Source organism: Ziziphus jujuba, chromosome 7 (assembly GCF_031755915.1).
Source record: "Ziziphus jujuba cultivar Dongzao chromosome 7, ASM3175591v1".
Taxonomy (NCBI): domain Eukaryota; kingdom Viridiplantae; phylum Streptophyta; class Magnoliopsida; order Rosales; family Rhamnaceae; genus Ziziphus; species Ziziphus jujuba.
This window is the reverse complement of record NC_083385.1, coordinates 8,939,124-8,966,069: the sequence shown is the minus strand read 5'-3', so window position 1 is coordinate 8,966,069 and position 26,946 is coordinate 8,939,124. Positions and strand designations below refer to the sequence as shown.

Below are 26,946 nucleotides of genomic sequence, written 5' to 3'. Positions count from 1 at the left end.
CCACTATCATTAAGCCATTGTAATCTATAAGGTTCTGGATGTTTAATAGTTATTAAGCCTAATTTATCAACTACAATGTTACTAATTACATTTGTACAACTTCCACTATCAATAATCATACTACAAGTCTTACCTTGAATTTCACATCGGGTGTGGAAGATGTTCTCTCTTTGAATTTCATCCTCATCTTTGTATGCAGCAAGTACTCTCCTAGAAAGCAAGTTTAATTCAGCATTGGATGCTTGCAAGGTTTCGAGTTCATCCTCCAAGTCCTCCTCCTCTTGCTTGGCTTCATCCTCACTTTCTTCACTCTCCGATTCTAGCTCGCCATTGGCCTTTAACACCATGATTCTTCTACTCGGGCATTGGATAGCAATGTGTCCTTGTCCCTGGCACTTAAAACAAATAATTTCTCTAGATCTTGAAGGTTTAGGATCAGATTTTTACCTCATGTTTAGGTGCTTGGACAGATTCGGCTTTGGACTCCCTTTTTGGCCGAATGGAGCTTTCTTCTCCTAGTTTCAGTTTTTGTCTTGCTTCGAAGGTGGGATTGTTTCTCCAGCCACTTGAACCTGTCCTTCCACTGCTAGAAACTCCTCCAAACCGTGTACTAATACCCCTCCACTTGAATTGGTTCTCAAGCTTAATTGCTACATGCAACATCTCCTCCAATTCCAAGTATTGTTGTAATTCAAGCTGGTTAGCAATGTCACGGTTTAACCCTCCAAAGAATCTTGCCATTGTTGCCTCCCTATCCTCCCTCATGTTTAACCTCATCACGAGCATCTCCATCTCTTTGTAATAATCCTCAACAGACCTAGTTCCTTGAGATAAAGATTGAAGCCTTTGATGCAGCAACCTATGGTAATGGGATGGCACAAACCGTTTCCTCATAGCTCCTTTCATTTGACGCCATGTCGAGATTAAATCATCACCAACTCTCCTTCTGGTATTTTGCTCATTGGTCCACCATTGGAGTGCATAATGTCTAAACTCCATTGCTGCCAACTTCACCTTCTTACCTTCCGAATAGTTGTGGCAGCAAAAAATCATCTCCATTTTTTTTCCCACTCTAAATAAGCTTCGGGATCACTTTTACCCATAAAAGGTGGGATGTTAAGCTTGATATTTCCCAAACCATCATCTGTATCTTCCCTCCTATATCTTACACTGCCAGCTCTATCTTGAACAGAAAAAGTTTCGTCCATACCTTCCTCAAAGTCTCCACCGAATGGCTCCTCATCAAATCCTTCTCTCGGTCTCTCGCGACCTCCTCGTCCTCGGCCTTGCCCTCCATGGAATTCTTGCCTATTTCTTGTATTTGGCATTCCTTGTGAGGCTTCTAGTCTTCCCACCCTTTGATTCACATGCTCAACTTGAGCACTAACCCGCTGTATTGACTCCAAAACAGCTCTCATGTCCACTTGGTCTCCACTCCCGGTAGCTCGGGCATCTCCATGGAATGCTACGGACTCCTCCTCATTGATCCTCAAGGGTGGCTCTCCTCTCCTCATTCGTGATTCTGTCATGTTAGTATAATAATGCAATAGAAATAAAATAGGACCTTACAATTTCACTCCCTTACGTGTTTCACTCAAATGAGGACTCGACACTCGTGTTTGCACACTTGTTTCGGCTTTTACCCTCTTTTAAGCTCACACACTCTTGCCTTTTTCCACTCAATGAGTTATCTCAAAGTTCTAATTAAAACACCCATAAAATAGCAATTAGATCACTAGTATGTTTTAATTAAACTTATCAACAAACAGTAAGCAAACAAGTAGGCAATACCGAAAGAATCCAACAAATCCTAATTTTTCTGCTTTCTAGACAAGAAAACACAAAATAATGGGTAAACGTTGGAATTTTTGGAAATTGCACCAGATGGTAGTAGATTATGAGTTCAAGAATAAAATTCCAGAAAAAGAAATTCAAATACGAACAAGAATCAAATTGAACAAAAATATAGAATAGTTGTTGGTTGTTGTTCTTTGTAATTCAAGTTTTGTATCAAATCCTTTACCTGATTTTAATCCAAATAATTTAAGCACCCAAAATCCAAATATCCAGCAGCAAAAATAATTTCCCAGCAACTCAAATATTGAATAAAAAAACCAGTAGCTCTAACAAATTTCCAGCAAACAAATCAAACTCCAACAAACTGAAATATATATTTTTTTTATTTGGCTTTACCTCTTCTTTTTTTTTCTTTTTTTTTTCACTCACAGATCATAAACAACTGCAGTAGCAAGAATAATTACCAAAATTGCAATTCCAACTCCAAAACAAGCACCAAACCCGTGACCTCCCAATCAAAAATTCAAATTGTGTGATATATATATATATATATATATATTTTTATATGTTGCTGCAAACCCTTCTTCTTTTTTTTTTTTTTTTTTTGAATATATGAATGCAAATATCTAAGACTAAAACAGCAAAGAAAAATCAACAAAAACCAAAATTATCAAGAACAATGATGAAAAACAACCAACAAACTAGGAAACAAAAAAATACGGTAAAACTAGGAAATCCTAATTCAACTAGGAATGAATTTTTTTTTTCTAAGATGTAGAACGTGTATGGGATGGATGCAACCTTAACCTAATGCTAAAATTGCAGAACAACACAAAAAACAAATAAAGCAAATAAAGATAGATCAAACCTGAACAAAATTTAGCTCTGATACCAAATGATACGAACCTAGGACGACCTGCTCCCAAACCCGTATTATATTAGCTCGGATCTTAATTAAGTTCAAGTTCTAATGGAATTGACCTCAACCCCTAACCAACCTGTGGTTAGAAACCTTGGTATAATGTAGACGCCACAATAGGGGATGGAAAACCTATTGATAAGTCAAGCTAAAAGAACCAATTCTCTAATGGTGTTTTAGGTGTTCTCAAAGAGATAGTTAATCTCACAAGTATTTTCTCAATCAAATCAAAGTTTTCTTATTATTGAAAAATAAACCTTTAAATAGGCTACAAAGCAATGAAATAAAACCCTAAAAACAAAGGAAAAACCGGCCACACACATAAAGAAACCTAGTTGGCCGAAACTATACTTCCTTTCCTAATCTAAGTTTGATTAATTAATTCCTTTATATTAAATTAGGAATTAATTAATTTACAATGGAAAGAATAAAATAAAAACCTTCCTAAAGTTATTTTTCCAGAAAATAAATAAATAAAAGCCAAAAAGTAATGGTAGTTTCCTAAAACAAAAATTAAAAACAAATTAGGAAACTAAAAATGCTAGCCTTTTGATCAAGTTGACTTTGATCAATCTTTGACCTCTTTGAGCTTCAAATCAGCTTCTAGATTCTTTTTAGAATGCCAAATAAGCTGAATATGAAGTCCCACACGTTTCCCATGCTTGAAAAAATAAGAAAAGGCTAATACAGTAAAATACAGTAAAGCCAGCAAGCAATACAGCAAATTCGGCCAAATTGTTGATGCTGTCCGTACAAGCCCTTTTTGATTGCATTTGAGGCTGCTTTAAATTGATTCCATGACCTCTTAGACATATGTATTTAACCCATAAAGCATTGGAACCATTTCATGCTTCCCGGACTCCAAAAATGTACCAAAATCGTCACCCGGATCCGTGTCGGCTTCCACCACTTGGATGCTTAGAATAGGCTTTGTATCTTCAAGTATGGACAAGCTCTATTGAGATTGATTACCCCCTGTATAAATACTCCCAGGTTGTCCTTAAATCTCTTAATTTGAGCTCTTGTGATTGGCTTAGTCTTCATCCATGTCGAATCAGCACCCCAGCGGGTTATCGGTTGAGCGGGCTCGGGCAGAATCACATCACATAACATGGTTCATTAATCTCATGAAAGTACTAGGTGCATCAGTTAATCCAAAAGGCATTACTAACCACTCATAAAAATCATGTTTTATCTTAAATGCAACCTTCCATTCATCTCCCTCATTCATTCTTATTTGATGATACCCATTCCTAAGGTCAATCTTCGAAAACAAGCGTGCACCATATAATTCATCAAGAATATCATCTAATCTAGGAATAGGATTCCTATACTTGATAGTTATGTTGTTAATGGCACTACAATCTACACACATTCTCCACGATCAATCTTTCTTATGCATTAACAATCAAGGTATAGCATATTGACTCATGCTTTCTCTAATGGAACCTTTGTTTAGCAATTCACTTACCTGGCATTGAAGCTCCTTTGTCTCCTCGGGATTACTTTTGTATGCAAGCCTATTAGGAATTGTGGCTTCGGGGATGAAATCTATTTGGTGTTCAATTCCTTGAATAGGTAGTAAACCACTAGGAATCTTCTCCAGAAAAATGTCATCAAACTTCTGAAAAAGAGAAGAAATAGAGCTTGGCAATGCAGACTCTTCAGGGTTAGCTAGATGATTTAAAAATGCATCTTTATATATCATGACCAGCATAGGTTTCTTATTTAAAAATTCCTTTTTAACCTCACCTTGACTAAGATAAAAGTTGATCTTTTTCTTCTCTTCCTTTTGCTTCTCACTTTCGGGTTTAGAAAGCTTACCTAAGTGATGCGGCTTGGCCTTGCCCTCTTATTTGCTTATTGAAGTTGTGGGTGGGATGATGGTCTTCTCCCTTTGCTATTCAGCCTCCCTTCTTTTTTACTTTTGCACTTGATTTCTAAACACCTCCCTTGTGTCAACGGCTTAAGCTTAAATTTCTTACTTTTAAATAAGAACACAATGGAATTTTCCCGATTATAGTGTATGGTATTCTTGTCAAATTGCCATGGTCTTCCAAATAAAATATGTCCTACATGCATAGGTAGAACATCACATAAAACCATATCCACATAGTTATCAATACTAAACTTTATCTTAGCTTGTTTATTTACCATCTCTCCACTATCATTAAGCCATTGAAGTCTATATAGTTCTGGATGTTTGATTGTTGTTATCCCTAATTTCTCCACCACAACAGTGTGTAGAAAATATTTTCCCTTTGCACTTGCTCCTCATCCTTAAACACAGTCAAGACTCTACGTGCCAAAAAACTTAACTCAACCCTTGAAGCCTTCTGAGTCATGGGTTCATCATGCCTTCTTTTTCAGATTCTTCCTCAGAATGCTCAATCTCAGCTTCTGACTCCTCACTGTCTGATTTCAGCTCTCCATTATCCTTCAACACCATAATTCTTCTATTTGGACATTGGTTGGCAATATGTCCACGACCCTGACATTTAAAACACATAATATCATAAGCTCTAAATGGTTTAGGATCATTCTTACCTTTGGTTTTGGTTCTTGTATAGGTTCAGCCTGGTTGTATCTCCTTGGCCAAATGGCACTTCTTTCCTCTTGCTTCAGCTTTGGTCTTGGCTCGAATGCGGGATTGCTTCTTCCCTTTGATCGCTACGTGCAGCATCTCTTCCAACGCAACATATTGTTGTAGATTCACTTAGTTTGCAATCTCTTGATTAAGCCCTCCAAGAAACCTAGCCATTGTTGCCTTTTAGTCTTTATTCAAACCCAACCTCATCATGAGCATTTCCATCTCCTTGTAATAATCCTCTATCGACCTGCTTCCTTGAGATGAAGATTGTAATCTTTAATGCAACATCCTATTATAATGGCTTGGTACGAATCTTTTCCTCATTGCTCTTTTCATTTGTCTCTAAGTTGTTACTAACTCATCACCAACTCTCTTTTGGGATATTTTGTTCATTGTTCCACCACTGTAAAGCATAATGTCCCAATTCTAAGGCTGTCAACTTAACCTTTTTTGCCTCTGAATAGTTATGGCAATAAAAAATCATCTCCGTGCATTCTTCCCATTCCAAGTAAGCCTCCGGATCACTCTTTTCCAAAAATGGTGGTATACTAACCTTGATATTACCTAAATCATCATCTTCCTCCCCATTGTGCCTACTACACATTTGCCTTCCTTGGAGTGCAAATATGTCTTTGAAATCCTCCTCAAAATTGTCTCTAAAGTCTCATTCTCCAATTTCCTCCCGATAATGTCCACGGTCACCTCTTCCTCGACCACATCTTCCTTGTGGTTGCATCCTAGGGTTCGACCTTCTCTATTGGTTCTAAAACCTATCCATCCTTTGATTGAATTGATCAAACAGAGCATTCATCCTTTGCAATTGCTCCAACACCGCCTGCATGTCAGTAGGTTCTGCATAAGTCCCTGATGCTCTAGACTCTCCCTTGAACCCCATAGAATCCTCTCCAAGGTCTCTTAAAGAATCACCTCCTCTTTGTAATCATGAATATTTCATGTTAGTGAAATAATGCAAGAAATCTCACTAAGTTCACTCCTTCATGTGTATCACTTAAATAAGGTCTCGTTCACTCGTGTTTCACACTAATTTTGGCTTTTAACCCTGTTATAAGCTCACAATCTCTTGCCTTTTTTCATTCCAAAGATTATCTCAAAGTTCTAATAAAACACACTTAAAACCAGCAACTAAATCACAAGTATGTCCTAATTAAACCTATCAATAAACAGAAGCAAGAAGCAAGCAAATTTCGAGTGAATTAGAAAACCTAATTTTTGGCTTTACTATCCAAAAACAAGGAAAATTTTAAAGCAATTTCCATATTCAATAAGGAATCAAACCAGAATATTAAAAGACCATAATTCAAGGATAAAATTTAGAAAAGGGTTCAAAAATTTAATAAGAACACAATTCGAACAAAATATGAGATAGACGTTGGTTGTAGTTCTCATAATTTAGGGTTTTGTTTCAAATCCTTAAACCAAATTTAATCCAATCAATTAGCACCAATATTCCAATATCCAGCAACCAATATTGAATAAACAGCAACTCCAACTATCACAATTCAATTTTTCCCAAATCCGAACAAACTCAAATTTGCAATTCTCAAAACCGGCCTTTTGCGCAATTTTTTTTTTTTAACTTCGGATTTTTTTTTAATCACAAATCGAATAATATCACACAACTTCCAGCAGCACAATCACACAAAAATGCAACTCCGATGCCTAACAATTTCTCAAAATCGAATACACCTTCCAAACAAAACAAATTGAAAAAATTTAGGATTTTGCAATATATTTTCCGAAATTCCTTTTTTTTTTAATATATAAGTGCAACTAATTACAATTAAAAACAACAAAGGAAAATCAACAATATACCAAATTACTAAGATCTAACATACAAAACCAACCAACAAACTAGGAAGCAAACAAAAATTTAACTAGACAAAAAGAAACCCTAATTAGGCTATGAATATATATATATATATATATATATATTTTAAATATGCAGCACATGTATGGGTAAAAAAAATCTTAATCTAATGTTAAAATTGTAGAATAACACAAAAATAAAATAAAGCAAATATGATAAATCAAACCTAAACAGAATTAAGCTTCGATACCAAATGATACAAACCTGGGTCGACTTACTACTAAACCAGTATTATATTAGCTCGGATAAAAATTAAGTTAAGATTCTAATGGCCACTTTGATTCCTAATCATCCTGTGATTAGAAACTTTGGTATATGTCGAAGACGTCATAATAGGTTATGAATTGTCTTATTGATAAGTCAAACTAAAACACTCGCTCTCTATTCAATGTTTTAAGTGTTCTAAGAAAACAAAGAGAAATATTTTTCATAGTAATTTTTCTGAATGAATAATGTAGCATCATTTATTGAGAAATAAGCCTTTAAATAGGCTAAAGTGACAAAATCAAAACCCTAAAACAATAAGCAAAAACCGGCCAATAAAACTAAACAAAAGGTGTGGCCGAATGTTATATGTCTTTCCTATCTAATTTGTATTAATTGATTCCTTAACTTTTAAAGAGGAATTAATTAATTTACAATCACAAATATTAAAATTCAACCTTCCTAAATTAATTTGTCTAGTAAATAATTAAATAAAAATTAAAAATTAAAAACTATTTCCTAAAATAAAAGTTAAATTTCATATTTGAAAAGTAGTTGACTAATTTTCCAAATAAGCTGTACATGTCCAATCTCTAGCTAATTTAGGCTCCAAATCTGATTCAACATGCCATGTAGGATGCCTAGTAGGATTAGAACTGGTTCCCACACGTTACCATTGATTGAAATTATCAAAGCTTGCTTGGAATGCTATTGATTGAAATTATCAAAGCTTGCTTGGAATGCTAGTAGGCTCCTTGCTAGCACCAAACTAGCTAAATCCGGCTAATGTAGAAGCTTGGATGCTAATGACATACTTGGGTGCCCTTGCTTCTACCCTGGTATGATTTCATGGTCTTTTGGTGAGCTCAAACACATTCATAGGCCAACAAACTCACCCTTTACTGTCAGGAGTCCTCAAATGCACTAAACAGCTTCTTGGGTCCATTTCTGCCTTCATAACTTAGATGCTCAACACGAGTTTAGAATCTTTTGATATTAATACACCCTCTTGAAATTTAATTACAATTTGTTTGAAGCTAACAAGATTGTCCTTAAACCTTTTAGCTTGAGCCCCTAGTAATTGGCTCGGTCTTTAATTGCACAGGATCAACACCCCAACGAGTAGTTGATTGTATAGATATGTGCGGGGTCTCATCATTAGTGAACCCAGTACGGCTGATGATAAAAAATGGAAGAAATATCAGTGATATGTGCTCGTTGACGATGACAAAGGTGAAAGAAAGTAGAAGCCCAGAAACGCAACCAACCCGACCATTCAACTCTTTTTATTTTACTTCGTATTGCTAATTTATATATTTAATAATATATATATATATATATATATATATACATATAAATAAAACATAAAATTAAATATAATTTCAAAAATTAAGAGAATATGCGATGCTTTTGATGTTAAAAGCATCGTCTAGCTCTTTTAAATTAAAAAATAATTAATTTTGCCAAAATTTTATTAGTTCAAAAAATAACTAAATAAGAAATGAAACACAAAAAAATTAAATAAATATATTAATTATTTTGCTTCATATTGCTAATTAACATATTTAATATTTATATACATAAAACAAAAAATAAAATTAATTAAAACACAAAATAAATAACTTAACAGCAACACTTTTGATGTTGAGAGCTATACCTGATTATTTTCAATTTTAAAATAACTAAATTTATCAAATATTTTGTTAAATTAAAAAAATCATTAATTTAAAATTGACACACAAATAAATTAAATGGATAGATTAATTATTTTGCATTATATTACTAATTAATATATTTAATATTTATATGCATATGAATAAAAGTTAAAATTAAATAAAATTCCAAGAATTAAGACAATAGAAAATGCTTTTGATGTTAAAAGCGTCGTATAATGATTTTCAATTACAAAATATTTAATGTTGTCAAACTCTTATTAATTTAAAAAAATTAATTTCAAATTGAAGTGTAAACAAATTAGACGAATAGATTAATTGTTGTGCGTCATATTACTAATTAATATATTTAATATCTATATACATATGAATAAAACAAAAAATTAAACACAAAAAATTAAATAGAATACCAAATATTAAGACAATAGGCGACGTTTTTTATGTTAAAAGCGTTGGCTAATCCTTTTAAGTATAAAATAATAAATTTTATGAAACTTTTTATTAATTTAAAATCAAAATACAAATAAATTAAATGAATAGATTAATTATTTTACTTCATGTTGCTATTTAATATACTTAATATTTATATACATAATATTAAAAGAAAAAACTAATTAAAATACTAAAAGTTACACAACAGGTTACGCTTTTAATGCTAAAAGCGTTGTCTAATACTTTTCAATTTTAAAATAATTAAATTTATCAAACTTTTTATTAATTTAAAAAATCATTAATTAAAAATTGAAACATGAATTAATTGAAAGCATAGATGAATTATTTTACTTCATAATGCTAATTAATATATTTAATATATATATATATATATATACATGAATAAAATATAAAATTAAATAAAATTTCAAAAATTAAAAGAATAGGCGATGTTTTTGATGTTAAAAGAATTACATAGCGCTTTTAAATTATAAAATAATTAATTTTGCCAAAATTTTATTAGTTTAAAAATAATTAATTTAAAAATGAAACACAAAAAATTAAATAAATATATAATTATTTTACTTCATTTTGCTAATTATATTTATTTCATTTTGCTAACTAATATATTTAATATTTATATACATAAAATAAAAAATAAAAATAAAAAAAATAAAAAAAATTAACTTAACAGCGAAACTTTTGAAGCTGAAAGCGATGCCTGATTGTTTTCAATTTTAAAATAAATAAATTTATCAAACATTTTATTAATTTAAAATTGAAACACAAATAAATTATATGCATTGATTAATTTTTTTGCTTCCAATTGCTAATTAATTTATTTAATATTTATATCCACATGAATAAAACATAAAATTAAATACAATTCCAAAAATCAAGACAATAGATAATGTTTTTTATGCTAAAAGCGTCGCCTAATGTTTTAAATTATAAAATATTTAATTACATCAAACTCTTGCTAATTTAAAAATAATTAATTTTAAATTGAAGCACAAATAAATTACATGAATAGATTAATTGTTTTACTTGATATTACTAATTAATATACATATGAATAAAATAAAAAATTAAATAGAATTCTAAAAATTAAGACAATAGGCAATGTTTTTTTATGTTAAAAGCATCAGCTAATCCTTTTAAGTTATAAAATAATTAATTCTGTTAAAAGTTTTATTAATTTTAAAAATAATTAACTTAAAATCAAAATACAAATAAATTAAATGAATAGATTAATTATTTTTCTTCATGTGGCTATTTAATATACTTAATATTTATATACATAATATTAAAATAGAAAATTAATTAAAATAGCAAAAGTTAACACAACAGGTTACGCCTTTGATGCTAAAAGTGTCGTCTGATGCTTTTCAATTTTAAAATAATTAAATTTATTAAATTTTTAATTAATTTAAAAAATCATTAATTAAAAATCAAAACACAAATTAATTGAAACATAGATTAATTATTTTGCTTCATATTGTTAATTAATATATTTAATATATATGCATATGAATAAAACATAAAATTAAATAAAATTTAAAAAATTAAGAGAATAGCAATGTTTTTGAAGTTAAAAGTATCATCTAGCGCTCTTAAATTATAGAATAATTAATTTTACCAAAATTTTATTAGTTTAAAAATAATTAATTAAAAAATAAAGCACAAAAAAGTTAAAAAGATATATTAATTATTTTACTTCATATTGCTAATTAATATATTTAATATTTATATACATAAAATAAAAAATAAATTTAATTAAAATACAAAAAATTAACTTAACAGTAATACTTTTGATGCCTGATTGTTTTCAATTTTAAAATAATTAAATTTGTCAAATATTTTATTAATTTAAAAAATAATTAATTTAAAATTGAAACACAAATAAATTAATTGCATAGATTAATTTTTTTGCTTGAAATTGCTAATTAATATATTTAATATTTAAATTCATATGAATAAAACATAAAATTAAATACAATTCCAAAAAATAAGACAATAGACAATGTTTTTTCTACTAACAGCGATCTCTAATGCTTTTAAATTATATATTTAATTTTATCAAACTCTTATTAATTTAAAAATAATTAATTTAAACTTGAATTACGGATAAATTACACATATAGATTAATTGTTTTGCTTCATATTACTAATTAATATATTGAATATTTTTATACATATCAATAAAATAAAAAATTAAATAGAATTCCAAAAATCAAGACAATAGGCAACATTTATGGTTGTTTTCAATTTTAAAATAGTTAAATTTATTAAACATTTTATTAATTTAAAAAATTATTAATTTAAAATTGAACACAAATAAATTAAATGCATAGATTCATTATTTTACATCATATTGCTACTTAATATATTTAATATTTATATGCATATGAATAAAATTTAAAATTAAATACAATTCCAAGAATTAAGAAAATTGGCAATGCTTTTGATGTTAGAAGTGTCGCCTAATGATTTTAAATTATAAAAATTTAATTTTGTTAAATTTTTATTAATTTAAAAATGAAGCACAAACAAATTATATGAATAGATTAATTGTTTCGCTTCATATTACTACTTAATATATTTAATATTTATATACATATAAATGAAACAAAAAATTAAATAGAATTTCAAAATTTAGGACAATAGGTGATGTTTTTAATGTTAAAAACGTAGGCTAATCCTTTTAAATTATAAAATAATTAATTTTGTGAAAATTTTTATTAATTTAAAAAAGAATTCATTTAAAATCAAAATACAAATAAATTAAATGAATAGATTAATTATTTTGCTTCATGTTGTTATTTAATATACTTAATATTTATATACATATTATTAAAACAAAAAATTAATTAAAATACTAAATATTAACACAACAGGTTACGATTTTGATGCTAAAAGCATGCTTGATGCCTTTCAATTCTAAAATAATTAAATTTATTAAACATTTTATTAGTTTAAAAAATCATTAATTAATTGAAAGTATAGATTAATTATTTTACTTCATATTGCTAATTAGTATATTTAATATACATATGAATAAAACAGAAAATTAAATAAAATTTAAAAAATTAAGAGAATAGGAGATGCTTTTGATGTTAAGCCTAGCGCTCTCATATTATAAAATAATTAGTTTGTCCAAAATTTTATTAGTTTAAAAGATATTTAATTTAAAAATAAAACATAAAAAATAAATTAGTTATTTTATTTCATATTACTAATTAATATGTTTAATATTTATATACATAAAATATAAAAAATCAACTGAACAGGCGGCAATTTTGATGCTAAAAGCGATGCCTGATTGTTTTCATTTTTATAATACTTAAATTTATTAGACTTTATATTAATTTTAAAAAATCATTAATTTAAAATTGAAACACAAATAAATTAAATACATAGATTAAGTATTTTGATTTATATTACTAATTAATATATTTAATATTTATATGCATATGAATAAAACTTAAAATTAAATAAAATTTCAAAAATTAAGACAATAAGCAATGCTTTTGATGTTAAAAGCGTTGTCTAATGCTTTTTAATTATAAAATATCTAATTTTGTCAAGCCCTTATTAATGTAAAAAATATTTTATTTAAAATTGAAAAACAAATCAATTACATGAATAAATTAATTATTTTCTTTTTCATATTGTTAATTAATATATTTAATATATATATCTATATATATATACATATGAATAAAATATCAAATTAAATAAAATTTAAAAAATCAAGAGAATAGGCGATGCTTTTTATGCTAAAAGCGTCGTCTAATACTTTTAAATTTTAAAATAATTAATTTTGCCAAAATTTTCTTAGTCTAAAAAAAATTAAATGAATATATAATTATTTTATTTCATATTACTAATTAATATATTTAATATTTATATACGTAATAATAAAAAATAAAATTAATACAACAGGCGACACTATTGATGCTTAAACCGTCGCCTGATAATTTTCAATTTTAAAATAATTAAATTTATCAAATTTCGTTATTAATTTAACAAATCATTACTTTAAAATTGAAACACAAATAAATTTGATGCATAGATTAATTATTTTGCTTCATATTGATAATTATATATGTATATATATGAATATAATATAAAATTATATAAAATTCTAAGATTTAAGACAATAGACAATGCTTTTGATATTAAAAGTATCGTCTAATACTTTTAACTTATTTAATTTTGTCAAGCTCTTAATAATTCAAAAAATATTTTATTTAAAATTGAAAAATAAATAAATTACATGAATACATTAATTGTTTACATATTGCTATATAATATATTTAACATTTATATACATATGAATAAAGCATATAATTAATTAAAATTTCAAAAATTAAAACAGTAGGCGACGCTTTTGATGTTAAATGTGTTGCCTAATCCTTTTAAATTATAAAATATTTAATCTTGTCAAAATTTTATTATTTTAAAAAAGAATTAATTTAAAATTATAACAAAAATAAATTAAATGGATAGATTAATTACTTTGCTTCAGATTGCTATTTAATATGCTTAATCTTTATATACATAATATTAAAACATGAAATTAATTAAAATACTAAAACTTAATAGAACGGGCTATGCTTTTGAAATAGTTAAACTTATGAAAATTTATAATAATTTAAAAAATCATTAATTTAAAATTTAAGCACAATTAAATTAAATGCATATATTAATTATTTTGCTTCTTATTGATAATTAATTTATTTAATATTTATATGCATATGAATAAAACATAAAATTAAATAAAATTTTAAAAATCAAGACAATAGGCAATGCATTTGATGTTAAAAGCGTCGCTTAATACTTTTCAATTTTAAAGCAATCAAACTTCTCAAACTTTATTTTAATTTAAAAAATCATTAATTTAAATTAAACACAAATAAATTAAATGCATAAATTAATTATTTTGCTACGCTTATGTATGTTAATAAATTTAAGGCATTAAAATGAAAAATATATATTGATCTACATCTATATCATGTGTGTACCATTGTGTGGTAATGTTAAAAATTTTAGTAATGATAAAAATATCAAAAGCTCAAAATATAGAAATATCTATAAAAATGATCAAATATCAAGAAAAATAAATTAAAAAAATGATGGAAATTGATAGAAATTTATTTAGAAAATAAAAATTTAATTGAAAATTTAAATTTAGCTTATTTAATTAATTAATTAATTATCAAATTGACTATTAAAATTGTAAAAATATTGGATGGATATTATATTATTTTTAATCAATTAATTAATAATAAGCTTTAATAGTTAAAAATATACTATTATTAATAAAAAAAATGCAAAAGTGCATATTTAATAAAATTATTTATTAATTAAGATATAAAAAACAATTATTACAATTACATTATATTTTATAAATGTCATTTCAATACTATAAATAACTCCTAAGTGGTTGAGAATTGTTTCCATCTTCTTTATTCATTTTAAAATGTAAAATGTATGAAGTAATAATTAAAATATGTAGTTTCTTGATAATTTTGCATGTAGTTATTAATACACCATCGGTATGAATATTTGAGAGTTAAGTTTGCATGTATCAAATACCATCAATACCAAATTTTGAACCTTGATTTACAGAAAACATATTTCTTGTATATCTTTCAATTTTTGTCTATGTTATAATTTTTATCTACTTTGTAATATTTATCTACTATGTAATATTTATACAAATATTAAAATTATTATTGTAAAAAAAAATAATAAATAGGAAAATTTGTAACTTGTAATACTAATTTTCCTTAAGAATATGATAGGTAGAATTGTCTAATGTAATTTTTGAATATTGATTGTTAAATGTGAACTTTTTTATTTTTATTTGCCTAATTATTAGAAGAAAATTAAAAGTTAAAAAAGAACTATCAATAATATTAATGTTGCAAAAAGTTTTACTAACTATCAATAATATTTATAAAAATTTTTGAAAAAATATTTAATAAAAAATCATAGATATTTTCAAAATTTCTATAGAAATTTATGAAAATTTCAAGGACATTTTGAAAATATCATTGGAAATTATGGATTTTTTACAAAATTATGAAAGATTTGATATGGATATTATGATAAAAATTCCTATGAAAATTATGAAGAAATATCATAAATTTCGGTGGATATTGTGGAAATTATATCTGTTTCTACTTGGAAGCTAAATTTTCTTTCAATATTCCTAAAAAATGAAAATTTCGAGGAAATTTTAAGAAAAATTTCAATATTTTAAACTATGATGTATGGTAGGTGTGGAAATTTTGCTGAAATGAATTAATTATCTAGCCACTGGGGCCGAATCCAAAGTTTTTTATTTGTGAGCATATACATTAAACTATTTTCTTGGTACGTACTAAAAAATATAGTAACTAAGCTAGCACATCCAAGGCATGGCCACTCGCGGTATATTCACATCTGGCCAAATTTTTAATGGCATTAGACAACTTATAATGTATAATGGGCAGCACCATGATTGCTCCGATGGCACTGAAGATGTTCCATACCCACCAGATGTTAGCATTGGAAAGCGGCATTCTCAGCATTGATTAATCATTTGCTCATTCATCAGGAAGCTTCATCTATGATGGCGTGAATGATAATAGAAGACCGATTCAATGGATTGTGGCATGTGACAATACAATCAATGTCCCAAAAAATCAAATAACTATATAATTAAGCTAGCTAGCTAATATATATTATATTTAAGTTAATATTGTATTGGTTTACTTCTCTATTTGTCTATATATATGTATATAAAATCATGCATGCATGCAATTAGCATTTAGATTTATGGTCACATGATGATATGAATATATGCTATTAGTTTTATGGTCTTTCAAATGAAATATTATTAAATCGTGTTATCCTTTGGTTTGCGAATATTTGAGAACCAAATTTTCTTACGGATGTTACCAGGGATGGAACCTTGCGGGCAAAGATTTTTTTTTTAAAAAAAAAATTTACAATAAAAAATTGTAATATACAACATTTGATCATAATGAAAAATAAAAATAAAAATAAAAGCCATATATTTTAAATTTAACAAAACCATATAAAAAATACATGTAATAAATAAATAAATTATTTAAAATAATTTTCTAATTTTTCTTTTCAATTTTATAAATAACTTATCATTTTATTCTTTTTATAGATTCTTTTTATTTTATTTTTTTGTTGAATAACAAAGATGCATAATTCATAGTTGCTGAACCGTGGTACGTATGTACATAATTGATATTTTAGCAAGAGATATATTATTTTAGTATATTTTTATTCACAATATGTATTTTTTTGTTTAAATATAATATAAAATATTATATGAGATTGAATCAGTTAATAAAGTACTTACATCTATAACTTAGAAGTTTAAAATTTAAAATAGTGAACTAAGAAGAAATATTATTTTATATAGTTAAAAGAAACACAGTATAAGACCGAAGAAAATTTCAACATAATTTCTTGGACACCTCACACACATGCACTCCACTGCTCCTCTGGCAGTCCATAATTTAATGCCATGTGTATTAATTTTTTTGTCCATGTTGTTGATGTCATGCACCATGATGTCATATACTAATTGGAAACTAAGTTGCTCATGGTAAACATAAAAGAAATACTAAAGAGTTTGCAGTCCTCTATAGCAAACAAAATTTTTTCAATTTAATTAGTCTTAGTATAATATTTTGTTAGCTAATGTGTCGATGCAACTATCTCAAAAACTTATATAGAGTAATTAAATTATTTAATCATGCAATCGTCAATTGAAAAAGTAATGTATCTAATTTTAGATATGAAAATAAAAAAAATTAAAAAAATAAAATATATCTTTTGTATGTTTTTTCGTTGTTAACAAAGATGTACAAATCATCATTATTAATTTTTTGTTGAATAATAGAGATGCATAAGTTTTAGTTCCTGAATCGCGGTATGTATGTATGTAATTGATATTTCATTACATAAAAAAAAATATATTATTTTAATATATTTTTATTCATAATATATATATATATATTATTTAAAATAGTATAAAACGTTAAACAAAATTGATTCGATAAATCATTTATATTTATAATTTAAAAATTATAAATGTGAAATATGAGAATGAAGGAGAAAATATTATAAATAGTTAAAAGGACCACAATGTGAGATAGGAGAAAATTATATCATATTTTCTTGGACACTACTCACCACACCTCATATGTATGCACTCCACTGCTCCTCTGGCACTCTATAATTTTAACATATTTTCTTGGACGCTACTCATGACACCTCACACATGCATGCCACAACTCTTCTGACACTAATTTTAACATAATTTTAAATTAATTTTTCAATTTAATTAATTTTAGTATCATATTTTATTAGCTAGTTTGTTGATGCAACCATCTCGGAAACTTATTTCTAGAAAAATTTAGGGAATTCAAGAAGTTGGTTAAAAATCAAAGTAGGTCCACTTTGAAGTGCTTAAGGACCGACAATGGTGGTGAATATACTAGCCTAACTCTTGAAGATTTTTGCAAAGAAAATGGAATAATTCATTAATTTACCACACCCGACACACCACAACAAAATGGTGTGTGTGAGAGAAAGAATAGGACATTGATGGAGATGGCTAGGTGTATGATACATGAAAAGAAAATGCCAAAGAAATTTTGGGTTGAGGCTATCTATACTAGTTTCTACATTCAAAATCAATGCTTCACCAAATCCATTGAAGGCAAGATACCCTATGAGTTGTGGTTTGAAGAGAAACCATCTTTAGAGAATGTTAAAGTGTTTGGTAGTGTGCGCTTTCTCCATGTTCACTCATACATGAGAGATAAGTTTGACAAAAAGGCTAATGTTGGTGTCTTGGTGGGATATAGTGAGGTTACCAAAGGTTTTAGGGTCTATAACCTAGAGACCAAAAAGCTTGTGGTAACAAGAGATGTGAAGATTGATGAGAATGAAAAATGGGATTGGCGTAATGAGAATAAGGATGAGCCGTATAATTTCCTTTGGGTTGAGCTGACATCTGTTATGGCCGTCGTTCGATTCAAAGAATCTCCGTTTCAGAACCATACATGAGATTTTCATCTCATATTGCTCCTCCTTTATGTGCATAATGAGAATAATACATGGAATCCACAAAGATTGAAATGAAATAGTCTCATTATAAACTGAGTGGGCCTAGTGTTCTTACAAGAAATCTCTAGCCAACCTTCTTGTAAAAAACCTTTCCTTAACATCAAGAATGTTGGTACTGGATAAAATAAAAAAGGGTGACTCCAACAATTTCTTTGTCTTCAACACCTCTTAATTTCCAGGAATTAGTCACTTCAACAGTCTTCGATGGTTATATGGGTATCCAAAATACGAACAAGATGGATGTTTGTTGTCCCAACCATGCTTGTTAGTCCCGATCCTAATAAAGAAAAGGTATAATTTATACCAAAGTTTTCATGTTGTTGATTCCTAGGAGTAGTGCCTCTTCCCCCATGCCCCCTATTGGTACTAGTGGAGTAGGTTTGACCTAACCCATAGGGTAACCTTTCGCTCAATACTCTAAAATCGACAATTGAAGCATTTGAGGCTGCATTAATCGGGGATACACGTCAGAAAGGCTTGTTTTATTTACAAACTTCACCTTCAACATGCGTAGATTTATTTCAACAATATTTTTTTCTTTCTATTATGAATGTCTTTCTCCTAAGATTGAGAGCGGTAAAATAAAAAAAGTATAACTATAAAAAAGAAAAAATTAGAAAATATATAAAAAATATAAAATTGATTTATAACTTTATAATTGATAATTGTAATTTATTATAATTATATAATTATTTATAATTATAATAAATATATTATATATATATATACAAAAAATAAATATATTATTTATTAATTATAATTTATTATAATGTAATTAATTTATTTATAATATAATTAATTTATTATATATTTTTATAATTTATTATAACATAATATTTTATAATATAATAACTAATATAATAACTAAATAGGAAAGAAAATAATAATAACTAAATAAAAGAATCAAATCGCACCATCTCGGTAATAGGTGAATGCCTCTTTCTCTCCTGAAGTTGTCGGAATTATTTGCAATAAGATATTGGCTACAATTGAAAAGGTCTTATCAATAAAATTTCCATTTATTCCAGATCTAGACATAGGTAGAAATCCATTCTATAATTTCTTTGAATTACCCTTCGTGTTGTGAGAAAATAATCCCTAAACAAAGGGAATTGGATAATACGAAATAACATAAAAACAGACTCATTAAAAAAGAAGACCTTCTACTCAAAATTCTTTCTTTTTCTTTTTAATAGGGATCAATAAAAACTAAGAAATATTTGAATCTGATTATATTTCATTCAAATGTAAATATATAAAAATATACTAATAAAAATATAGTAGTAATATAATAGTAGTAGTAAAGAATGAAAGGAACTATTCCTATTTCATCGAAGGTGAAGAATCAAAGAATTTTTCCTTTAGATTAGGATAATTAGAGAAGTTTTGATCAAATTATAATCCAAAGAGAGAAGAAAAAGAAGCGAATAATCATTCTATGATGGATGAAAATAGACTAACCATCCATTTTGTGTTTTGTGTATTATGTATATAACGGGTATACGCTATACAATCAAATATAAAAACCCCAGGATGTTGCCTGAATTTGGAATAAATCTATGGGTCCAAAGTTAGGATAAGGGGTTGAAAGATCTAAAACTAGATTTTTAAGAAAATGGACGAATAATCTAAACTAAATATAATAATGACCTAAAAGTATCCATTAAACATAGTCAAAAAATAGATTGCTCGGTGTATTCGTTCCAATTCAGTGATTTAATCCTATATAAAGATTAGAAAAGGGCGGGAGTGCCGTCTTCGCAAACATAAATCTTTATCTATTGGTTTTCACAAAAAAAAAAAAAATTCTTTTTCCCCAGCGTCGAAGGAAAGGTTTATCTTTAATTTAATAAAAGTATTTCTATTAAAAAAAAAAAATAGAGTGTACATACCTATCCAAAAATCGAATATGAATAACTCACTATTCACTTGGTTTCTGAACCGTAATCGTTATGTAGGAGAGATGGCCGAGTGGTTGAAGGCGTAGCATTGGAACTGCTATGTAGGCCTTTGTTTACCGAGGGTTTGAATCCCTCTCTTTCCGTACCCTTTACCTAATTCACCAATGTTACTGATCGCAATAGCAAATAACAATGGATACCATTATTTAAACAGTTAGCCCTCTCTTTGATATAGATTCTCTATTCCTAATACTAATTTCTATGGTATGGAAAATACTGTAATGTAAAGAAGGGACAATGAATGAAAATTGCCCTACTAATCTATGATACATGAATGGGAGAAAAATCCCCGGATCAAAACCCCTTAACTCGGGTCTTTTTACTTAGCAGGAGGTGTCCGAACCCCTGTTCTTGTTATTTTAGTTCGGTTTAAGTCTGAGGAGAATAATATTCTACAACTAGCAATTCATTTATTTTCAAACCGACCCATTTACTATCTATTATTTGATTGATTAATCCTTTATGTTGAAATGGGTGAAGTGTCAAATGTTTTGGCAATTCTGTAGGGAAGGCTGAATCAAGATAATTTTGAACCAGAGCCCTAGATTTTTGTTCATCCCTTACTGTAATAATATCTCGGGGTTTGCAGCGATAACTTGGTATGTCTACTATACGAACATTAACTAAAATATGTCTATGGTTAACCAATTGGCGAGCTTGGGGAATAGTCGAAGCCATACCCAATTGAAAAAGTATGTTATCCAAATGTATTTCAAGTAATTGTAGTAAAACCTGACTCGTTGACCCTTTGGGTTTTCCAACGATACGAACGTATTTAGGTAATTGCTGTTCTATAAGACCATAGTGAAAAGCGCAATTTTTGTTTTTCTTCTAAATGAATACGATATTGGGATTTTTTACTGGGGCACGATTGGTTTCTAAGATTGCTTTCCGCTCAAGGTTTTGACTAGTTAGTCCCGGTAAAGCCCCTAGATGACGTATTTTTTGAAATGAGGTCCTTTGTAGCGCGACATAAAGACTCCTTATTTTATTGAAATTTCATAAACCTAAATGCATTTAAAACTAAACTAAATGATAAATGAAGTGAAATTTACTGAAGTCTTGGACTACAAAGAATAATTAGATGAATAGTATCAATATCCAGACCGTATTGTATTGTATTGTATATATAATATATGTGTATATAAATATGATTTATTATTGTGTATAATTTTTATACAATACAATAATAATTTTTATTATATATTTTATAAAAAAATATAAATAAGCAATATATAAATAAATAATAAATGTTCTTTTCTTTTCTTGATTTGTTTTACAGAGATCGAACTTCTATTTTTTTTTTTAAATAATTGGGAGTTTCTATGAGATAATAGAGAGATAATAGATTGGTGACTCTTGGTAAGATAAAAGGGTACGAAGCCTTTTCAATATTCATATTATCAATTTTATCAAAAAAAAAAAAAATTCAAACAGATGGAGAAAAGCCAGCTATCGGAATCGAACCGATGACCATCGCATTACAAATGCGATGCTCTAACCTCTGAGCTAAACGGGCTCGCATAACACAAATTGTACATGCATAGGAATTTAGTAAACTACTAGAATCTTAGCTATTAACTATTCATAATTCATATGACTGGAGAGAAGAATCTAGAATAGAAGTTCAAAGAAATATTGGATATTTGAATATTATAAAACATAGCAATTAACATATCAATTAATATAGCGCTATATAATTTCGATTTTTTTTATCAACTATATGTTTATCAATAATCAATATCTTGATTAGATAGTAAGATTTTTTTTGTGAATTAAAAAATGACTTTGTAATTATTTTTGAATATTATAATATTAATGTTTATAATATGAAAAAGATTAAAAAAGATTATAATTATTATAATAAAGAATTAATATTATAATAAAAAATTTCCTTTTTATGTTATTTATGTTATTGTTATAAAAGGTCTGCCCTAAGAAAAAAGGAAGAGGAAGAAAAAAATGGAAAAGAAAAGTGCAATCCAATCTATATAAACGCAATCCAAATCATAATGAAGCATTCCGGTGTTTTCATGGAAAGGTGAAAGCTAAAACGAAAAAAAAAAAATGAATCAATCGTTCAAGTATTCAAAATTACATGCTAAAAATGATAGAAATAGGGGCATAGCATGTTAGCTTCTACATCTACCACATATATATTTATGTATAATATTATTATGTATAATAAATATACATAACATATATGTGGTATATATCCATATATATATATATATTGTATATTGAATTTAATTTTATATTGAATTTAATTTCAAATATAGAACTGATAGAATCTTTTTTGATTAGACCAAATATGAGTATCCGATAGAGATGAAAGAAGATAGACAACAAATCCAAATTAGGAGAAAACGCCTTTTAATATGAAACTGCTATCTAATGAATTCAACAGTTCCGACCCAATATAAATAAATGAATAAAGAAGAGTGGCATCAAGACCCTAATAAAAAAAGGAGGGGTGGATATGGCGAAATTGGTAAACACTACGGGCTTAATTGGATTGAGCCTTGGTATGGAAACCTACCAAGTGATAACTTTCAAATTCAGAGAAACCCTGGAATTATAAATGGGCAATTCTGAGCCAAATCCTATTTTCTAAAAATAAACAAGGATTCAGAAATTGATAATAAAAAAGGATAGGTGCATAGACTCAATGGAAGCTGTTCTAACAAATGGAGTTGGCTGCAATGCAATAGTAATGGAATCCTTCTATCGAAACTCCAGAAAGGATGAAGAATAGACCTGTATATACGTATACATACTGAAATACTATTATATACGTATACGTATTGAAATACTATCTCCAAGCCAAATGATTAATGATGACCCGAATCTTTTTTTCTTTATTTATATGTTTATATGAAAAATGAAAGAATTGCTATAAATCGATTCCAAGTAAAAAAAATGGAATATTCATTGATCAAATCATTTACTCCATCGTAATCTGATAGTAAAAGGAAAATCCGTCTACTTTAGAAATCGTGAGGGTTCAAGTCCCTCTATCCCCAAAAAGGCCCATTTGATTCCCTAATTTTTATCCTATACTCTCATTTCCTTAGCGGTTCAAAATTCGTTATGTTTCTCATTCATTAATTTTTTTTCTTTTCACAAGCCTTGTGATATATATGATACATGTACAACAACATCATTGAGAAAGTAACCCTGATTGTAAATTGGAATGATCATATTATCGCTCGTACTGTACTGAAACTTACAAAGTCTTTTTTTTTTTTTTTTTTTTTTGAAGAAGGCCTGGATAAGAGTTTGTACTCCCTTTTTCATCTTTTTAATTGACATAGACCCAAGTCATCTATTAAAATGAGGATGATGCATTGTGAATGGTCGGGATCGTTTAGCTGGTAGAGAAGAGGACTGAAAATCCTCGTGTCACCAGTTCAAATCTAGTTCCTGGCACATGGATTGTTTGTATGATTATGGATTCTACAAATTGGTCGACATACATATTCATTAATTAATAGTATAGATCATGATACATGTTTATCCATCTAAGCAGCTGGAGAGATACCCCTTCTATTTAAGAAATAGACAATATTTATAGATGAGTATTTATAGATTAGTAAAGCGTATCTAAAGATACAAATAGATTTTGTTTCCTCATTTTTTAATTTATTTGTTCATACAGTGTCTCCTCTTGTTCCCAAAGAATGGTACTACTTCTTCTATATTACAAGGGGAGTTGAGGGGTATGAATAGCCAAGTTTCATTTCAGATATAATACAAATAGAATATGATCCCTTTACATTCATTTCTTTCGATTTTATTTTCATATTCTATTTTCCCATTTCCCCTTATGTTGTTACTTTCTGGAACCCATCTAAGTGATGTGCACAATACATAGTTCTGCATCATTAACTCTTTCATCCTATTGACTCAGCTCAGCTCATGTGGAAAAAGTATCTTTCAAAATTTGAAAATCGTATTGAATCCCTCAAATTTAATTATTTTTATTTTTTTATTTAGGAATTTTTTTTTTAGCCTATCCTTTTTTTAACTTATACATAATATATGAAATGAATGAAACTTCAGCTCTTTGATCTATAAAAAAAGTACAAATATCTTTGAATATCTGGAGTTGTAGAAGTGAAAATGAGTTCTGATTATTCAATGAGCATCTTGTAGTTCATAAAAATTAGGGGCAATATAATCCTTACATAAAGGCCATCCTATCCAACGTTTTGGCATTAAGATACATTTTAGACGTGGATGATTATTATAAGAGATTCCCAACATATCATAAGATTCCCTTTCTTGAAAATCCGCACTTTTCCAGACCCAGAAAACGGACGGAATTCTAGGATTCCTCCTTGGGGCAAATACTTTTATGCATACTTCTTCTGGTTGATCTATACCATACTCTATTCGCGTAAGATGATACACACTGGCTAATAGTCCACCTGGTGCTACAATAGGCACATTGGGAGCATACATAATTGTAACCGTATACATATAAAATGACAACAATGGAATGCCAATCCATGAGCTTTATTTGTAAAGTCTCTATTCCTTAATAATCAAAGCCCAAAGATTTATGAACTAGCCCATGTTTGACTAACCAAGCAGACAAATGACCCTGCATCTTTTTTATCTCTCCTGCATTTTTATTTGTATTGTATTTTATTTGTATTGTATAAGTAGTTTATCTACATAGGTATTATAAATATTTGACATTTACGATTATGATGAAATTTATGAAGATTGGCTTGCTGTTTGGTATTCTATATGTGTACAAAAAAAAAAGGGTCCTGCCTAATTCACTAATTCGTGGGAAGATATTGAACTTTTGTATTTGAAAAATGTTTTAGAGGGGATCTCTGAAGTAGATGGTGTTTGATAGAGTAATCCTTGATTATAATTTCCTGTATGAGTGCTACGTCCAACACGAAACTTGTGGCTGGTAGTAAAACACTGATTCGACTGTTGAGATCTAATTCGATCTTCATAGATTTCTCGAGATATTTTCTTCCAAAGTTTTGTTATAGCATCTATAACGGCCTCTGGTTTAGGTGGACAGTCGGGCAAATAGACATCTACGGGAATTAGCTTATCGACCCCCTGAACAATACTATAAGAATCGATACTGAACATCCCCCCCTGTTATTATACATGCTCCCATAGCAATAACATATTTTGGTTCAGGCATTTGTTCATATAATCTCACTAAGGAAGGGGCCATTTTCATTGTTACTGTACCTGCTGTTAAAATTAGATCTGCTTGTCTAGGACTAGATCTTGGCACCAGTCCATAACGATTAAAGTCGAATCGTGATCCTATTAATGAAGCAAATTCAATAAAGTAACAACTGGTACCATAGAGAAGCGGTCATAAAATGGAGAGTCTTGACAAACTTGAAAGATCACTTGATGTAGTTGAAATAACTGAATTTTGGATTGTTCGATAAAGGAAGGGAAACTCAATAATGGAATTCATAATTGTTTCAATTTTTTTATTTTTTTATTGTCTGATGAATATTCAAGAGCTAAGACCATTCCAAAGCTCCTTTTCGCCATGCATAAATTGAACCAACAATTAGGATAAACACAAAAATTAAAGCTTCTATAAAGACTAATCCCCCAAATACATCAAAACTCATTGCCCATGGATAAAGAAAAACCATTTCAACATCAAAACATAAAAAACGAGAGCAAACATATAATAACAGATTCAAAATTGTAACCAAGCATCCCCCATTGGTTCTATTCCTGATTCATAACTTGAAAGTTTTTTGGGTCCTTTGCTAATCAGGGCTAAAACTCTAGAAATTAGAAATGCCCAAATAGGAATAACACTTGATATTATTAGAAATGCCCAAAAAATATCATATTTGTAAAGTAGAAATATAAATGTACTCCTATTAATAATGTGGAAAATATACCGGATTAATTGATGCGAATTGGAATTAATTGTCAAGTCATCTATAATTGTTCAGTGTTGTGGTATATGTCTCATTTCGAGATTATCCACATCCACTATAAACTATAATTCTAATTCCATTTTATTTCTATTACCTATTACATTTATTTCGATATAGATAGAATACATATTTGTTTATATTGCTCTTATACAAATAAACCTCTCTTGGTTTTGCCTCACTTCAGATAATCTGATTAGATTATCTATCTCTAAATCTAACTAAATCTAAAGAATTAATTCTAAATTAGAATATAGAATAGTATATAAATTATTAAAAATTATTAATATTTTAATATTCTATAAATATTAATTTTTTTCATTTTTATATTATAATTATAATTAGAGGTTTTAGGTTTATAGGGCTATACAG

General features: G+C 28.0%; 2 non-coding genes and 1 pseudogene across 2 annotated transcripts; 1 reads left to right on the top strand and 2 right to left on the bottom strand.

Annotated features, from left to right (window-relative positions):
* Positions 1-20,625: 20,625 nt before the first annotated feature.
* On the top strand, positions 20,626-20,712 carry TRNAS-GGA (transfer RNA serine (anticodon GGA)). Its single transcript has one exon. It is a non-coding gene; the product is annotated as a tRNA-Ser (tRNA).
* A 286-nt stretch (positions 20,713-20,998) lies between these two features.
* Positions 20,999-22,154, bottom strand: LOC125420456 (small ribosomal subunit protein uS4c-like; annotated as a pseudogene).
* On the bottom strand, positions 22,076-22,148 carry TRNAT-UGU (transfer RNA threonine (anticodon UGU)). Its single transcript has one exon. It is a non-coding gene; the product is annotated as a tRNA-Thr (tRNA).
* Positions 22,155-26,946: the final 4,792 nt, after the last annotated feature.